The sequence below is a fragment of the Prinia subflava genome, assembly GCF_021018805.1.
Source record: "Prinia subflava isolate CZ2003 ecotype Zambia chromosome W unlocalized genomic scaffold, Cam_Psub_1.2 scaffold_55_NEW, whole genome shotgun sequence".
NCBI lineage: Eukaryota > Metazoa > Chordata > Aves > Passeriformes > Cisticolidae > Prinia > Prinia subflava.
The window spans coordinates 202632-208631 of record NW_026960620.1 but is presented as its reverse complement, the minus strand read 5'-3'; positions in this window follow the sequence as shown (position 1 = coordinate 208631).

Below are 6000 nucleotides of genomic sequence, written 5' to 3'. Positions count from 1 at the left end.
CTACAGCCTACGACTGGACTCTACGAGGGACCTTCTTCACACGCGTGTAGTGTATCTAGGGTTCTACTCCAGCTACTTTGACTGCTGTAAAGGTGGTTAGCAGTACCTGATGGGGACTAGTCCACTTCTCTTTTAGTGGTTCTTCGTTCTAGGTTTTGATGTATACCTCATCTCCTGGTTCGATATTGTGGACTGGATTCTCTAGGGCTAGTGGTCTGTTCCACACGAGAACACTTCGAAGCCGAGCTAGAGTTTTCCCGAGGGACAGAACATAATTATACACATTTTGTTTCCTTGTGACATGAACATTTGGATTGGGGTTAGGAGATTCATATGGTTTCTTATATAATATTTCATAAGGACTAACTGACATCTCACTCCTAGGCTTTATCCGAACTCTCAGCAATGCGATCGGCAAAGCCTGTGGCCACTGCAGTTTGGCTTCCTGGCATATTTTACTGATCTGCCTCTTCAGTGTCTGGTTTATTCTTTCTACTTGCCCACTTGACTGGGGTCTCCATGGTGTGTGGAGGTCTTAAGATAATCCCAATAACTTGCTTACCTCTTGTACCACCATGGCTATGAAGTGTGGGCCTCTGTCTGATGATATTTCTAGGGGCACCCCAAACCTGGGAATGATTTCCTGTAATAACCACTTAACTGTTTCCTTTGCTTGGTTTGTGCGACAGGGAAGGGCTTCTGGCCATCCAGAAAACGTGTCAACTCTTACTAACAGGTATTTGTATCCTCGAGTTTTTGGCAGTTCTGCAAAATCTACTTGCCAATAGTCTCCTGGTTCTATTCCTATCCGAATTCTGCCTAACTGTGCCTGTCGTCTAGCTACGGGATTGTTTTTCAGACAGATTTCACATTTAGACATTACTGACTTGGCTATTGTTTGCATCTGTACTGAGATTAGGTATTGTCTTAACCACTTTAATAACGCTTCTGTACCCCAGTGACACTCATTATGTTTTACCTGTAAAATTTCTCTCATTACCAAAGGAGGTACCACTATTTGCCCTTGTGCGGTTACATACTACCCTTCTGCGTTCTTCTGTGCCTTCAGCAGTTGTGCTAGTCTGTCATCTTCGATTGTATAGTTTGGCTTCGGAGGCAAATTAAATTGAGAGATATTAAGTCTTGATGGTATCAACGCTATTGTTTTCTGCACCTCTCGCGCTACCTGACGGGCTGTTCAATCTGTTTTTCGATTTCCTTCACAAATTTTGGAGTTGCCTGATTGATGTGCCTTGCAGTGCATGATTGCTACTTGTTCAGGTTTTTGTACTGCATCTATCAATTGTAGGACTGCATCTTGATGTTTAATATTTGTCCCTTGGGAGGACAGCAGTCTTCTTTCTTTCTATAAAGCTCCGTGTACATGCACTACTCCGAAGGCATATTTGGAGTTAGTCTAAATATTCACTGTCTTCCCTTCACTCAGCTCGAGTGCTCTGGTTAATGCGATTAGTTCTGCCCTTTGTGCAGACGTGTTAGGTGGTAGTGATTTTGCCTCTATTACTACATCAATTGTAGTTACCGCATATCCTGCAAATCTGGCTCTGTTCTTCATGAAGCTGCTTCTATCTGTAAAGAGTTCCTACTCTGGTTGCTCCAGGGGGACATCTTTCAGATCTGTTCTTGCTGAATAAGTGTGCTCGATGACTTCTAGACAGTCATGCTCTAATGGACCTTCCTCAGCTGTAACACCTAGAAATAGAGCTGGATTCAAGAGGTTAGTTGTTTTTAGTGCAACATCATCCTGCTCAGTCAGGGTTACCTGAAACTTCATCATCCGGCTTGGAGAGAGCTAATGGCCCCCCTTTTGTTCCAGGACTGTAGTTACCATGTGTGGCACATAGACATCTATGTGTCTTCTCATTGTGAGCTTCCTGGCTTGTATTAGCAGCACGGTAGCTGCCACTGCCCGCAGACATGAAGGCCATCCGGCACTTACGTTGTCGAGTTGTTTGGAAAAGTAACCCACCGGCTTTTTCCAGCTTCCCAGTCGTTGGGTCAGGACTCCCAGTGCCAGTCGCTGCCTTTCATGCACGTACAGCTGAAAGTCTTTAGACAGATCAGGTAACCCCAAAGCAGGAGCAGTTGTCAGTGCTTCCTTTAACTTCTGGAAGGCCTCTTTCTGTGGTTTGCTCCAGGTGAACGGCTGCGTCTTCTGAGCCTCGTACAAAGGTTTTGCAATCAGTCCATAGTCTATGATCTACAGGCGACACCACCCTGTCATTCCGAGGAAGATCTGCAGCTCGTGTAGATTCTGGGGCTCTGGAATAGCACAGATAGCTTGAATACGATTGGTACCTAGTTTTTTCTGCCCTTGTGAGATTTCACATCTCAGGTAAATCACAGTCTGTTGGGCAATTTGTGCTTTTTCTCTGGATACCTTATACTCTCCCATTCCTAATGAATTTAAGATCTCAATGGTTACCTTTATGCAGGTCATTTCTTCCTCTGTTGCAATCAAAATGTCATCTACATACTGGAGTAATAAATATTGGTCTCTTGGTACTTGCCCTTCTCTGGTCCAGATTTCCAGTTCTTTTGCCAGTTGACTTCTAAATAGAGTGGGGGACCCTTTGTACTCCATCGGTAATCGAGTCCAGGTGAGCTGAGTTTTTTTTCTACTTTCTGGATGTTCCTACTCAAAGGCAAATAGTTTCTTACTTTCTTGGTCAAGGGGTATATAGAAGAAAGCATCTTTTAAGTCAATTACAGTAAACTATTTATATATCTCTTTTACGGATGCTAACAATGTATAGGGATTGGCAACCACTGGATGAATGTCTTTTGTTATTTCATTTATACCTCTTAAATCTTGTACAAGTCTATACTCACCATTGGGTTTCTTCACTGGGAAAATTGGGGTGTTGTATTCCGATTTACATTCTTCTAGAATTCGATATTTTAAAAATTTATCAATGGTCTTTGCTATTCTCTGTCGTGCTTCTGGTTTTATAGGGTATTGTTTAATTTGTACAGCCTTTGCTCTTTCTTTTAACTCTACATGTACCGGTTGTGCCAATTTAGATTTTCCAGGTACATCTGTTTCTCAGACAGAGGGAATTACTGCATCTTCTACTTCTTTAGGAATATTAGAAATTGTTTTTTTTTTTTATCATCAAAATCTTTCTTGTCTTAGACTCCGGAATTTTCATTACGAGTTCACCATTCTCAAAAGTAATTACTGCCTCCAGTGCTGCCAGTAGATTGTGCTCTAAGAGCGGAGTTGGGCAGTCTGGCATGTATAAGAATTCATGGGTCAAGATCTTATCTTCAAAGCTCAATTCTAGGGGTTGCAAGAATGGCCGTACCTCCTCCTTCCCTGTGGCTCCAATGACTGCTGCTGACTTGTTCCCGATTTGCCCCTCAAGATAATTTAGTACAGAATGTGTGGCCCCCGTGTCAATGAGAAAATCTACGTCTTTTCCTTCTAAATGCAAAGTCACCATGGGCTCCCTTGATCCTGGCTCTCTCTCATGTAAAACCATGACCCTGGCTACACCATCTAGCTGATGCTCACTACTTTGATTAAACATACTGTCTAACTGAGGCTGACCATTCTGGCTAAACCGGTTTGGACACTCCCTTTTCCAGTGTCCCTCTATCCGACAATATGCACACTGATTCAGACTTAATCTACCATGACTAGAACCTCTGCCAAAGCCACCTCTATTAATGCTACGACCACCTCTACCACGTCCTCGCCCCTGTCTCTGTAAGACTGCCAAAAGGCTTTGCCCCTGTTTCTTGACAATTTCTCTGTCCCTGTTATTATAAACTTTCTAGGCAACCTCTAGGAGTTTATCTAAGTTTCTTAACTCTTCACTTTCCAGTTTCTGTAGCTTTTTCCTAATATCTTCTTGTGCCTGACCCAGAAAAATAAAGGCAAGCTGAGTTCTTCCTTGCTCACTGTCTACTTGAAGATCAGTATATCTTCTAGCTGCTTCCTTAAGTCTTTCTAGAAAGGCTGTGGGAGATTCTTTCTTTTCCTGTCGAATTTCATACAACTTAGACTAGTTCCTACTCTTAGGTACTGCCTGTTGAACACCAACTGAAATCTACTCCTGATATCTCTTTAGCCTTAACATATCCACTCCAGAGGGGTCATTAGCATCCCACTCTGGGTCTGCAGTGGGAAAATTATAATCCAGTGTCCTTGTCACTAAACCATTTCGTATGTCTTCTCTAGCTCTTTCTCTTGCTGCTCGAAGAACCATATCTCTCTCTGTCTCATCCATCAGAGTGTCTAATATGACATGAATATCTTCCCAATCAGGGTTCTGAGTTTTTATTATCATCTTAACTACACAAGCTACTTTATCTGGGTTTTCTCTATATGTTCCGGCTGATTGTTTCTATATAACTAAATCAGCAGGTGAAAAGGGTACCTTTACAAAGACAGGTCCATTAGTTCCCACCCCTTGCCTTAGTGGTGCAATAATCGTTCTCTTTTGTTTGCCTGATTTTAATATACTCTTTCTTGCCTGAGGTTACTCCAGGGCCAGTTTTCCTCGTGTTCGGTGAGCTACTGGGGCGTCTAGTTCATTTGCTTCACTGTCTCTACTTTCCATTCTATCTGTCTTCTTCACATTCCCCCTTTGCTTCTGCCTCACAATCACATCCTGGACAGGTGAATCTGGGAGGGGGGGATACAGGGGGGCAGACGGGACAGAAGCTGGTGAAGGAGGTGTAGGTGGGAGCGGAGGGTACCCTTGAGCTGGTGTTAGAGGGGGGATAAATCTTTCAGCGGGTGTGGGCGGGGGAGCAGGATAGCTTTGGGCAGGTGTATGTGGAGAAGGGGGGGTTCTCTGAGCAGGCGGAGGAGGGACAGGCACCTGGGCAGGCGGAGGAGGGGCAAGCGGAGGAGCGGCTGGCACAGGCAGAGGAGGATAATTACCTTCAGCAGACAAAGGTGGGGGTGAAACATATTGTGCTGGCGCGAGCGAGGGGGGTGTAAGAGAATCAGGTGGGGTCAGGGTGAGCGGGGTAGAACTTGGTGTTGAGGGGGCCGTGGTGGTTCCGGGAGCCATGGGAGATACCAATAATTCCGATTCCAGTTCATCTCTTTTTTCCCCTAAAATTTCACTTAAAACTGCATGTTCCATACAATGCTTATTTTGGACGCAAGCCAGACACTTATTATTCTCAAGCTTCATTGCTTTCATTTTGTCAAGCCACAAAACCGGTTTCTCAAGCAAGCACAGAAATAAGTCAATATATGGTAATTGTTCTACCCTTCCATCTTGTGTACAAAGCGATCTAAGTTGCATAATAACTTTCACATCAAAAGACCCGTTTTTCGGCCACCTCTGATTTTCAGGCAAAGCGTATTTTGGCCAGTGAACATTACAATATTCAATCAACTTATCTTTTCGTAATTCCTGACCGAAGTTCCCCTCTTTCCAATGTGCCAACAAACAACCCAACGGAGAAGAACTTGGTATAGAGGCATTATTGCTGCCCAAAACCTCTTTTAACCCTTTTAGTTTCTCCATATTACAGATACATAAAAACCACAGATGCCGAACCTGCAACGCTTTCGCGATGTCTGACGGACGGCTGCCTAGGCAATACCACCAGGAATTCCTTTTGCCCAACCAAGCGTAGCTTTCGCTGCGTCTTAATGGCAGGCCCCCAGACCAGAGAATAAAGAACCTTACCTCTCACCAGGGGTCGTTGTGAGCGGCGAGGGTCGCGGCTCCGATGGGCTCCCCGAGAAATCACCCGGTGCCGGCTGGAGCGTGATCGGGTCGCGGGGTCCTGGCTGCGCCCACAAGGTCCCATCTGGGTCGCCAAAAATGTTAGCGTAGGAAAACATATAACCACACGAAGGCGATCATATGCGGTTCTTTATTCCAGCGCGCGGGACACCGGGGTGATAATACACCCAAATCTGATGTCCAAAGGATACAGAGTCGATTCGTGATTTTTATAGTTTAAATTATACACATGTTAACTAACCCCCACCCCTAGATACTGATT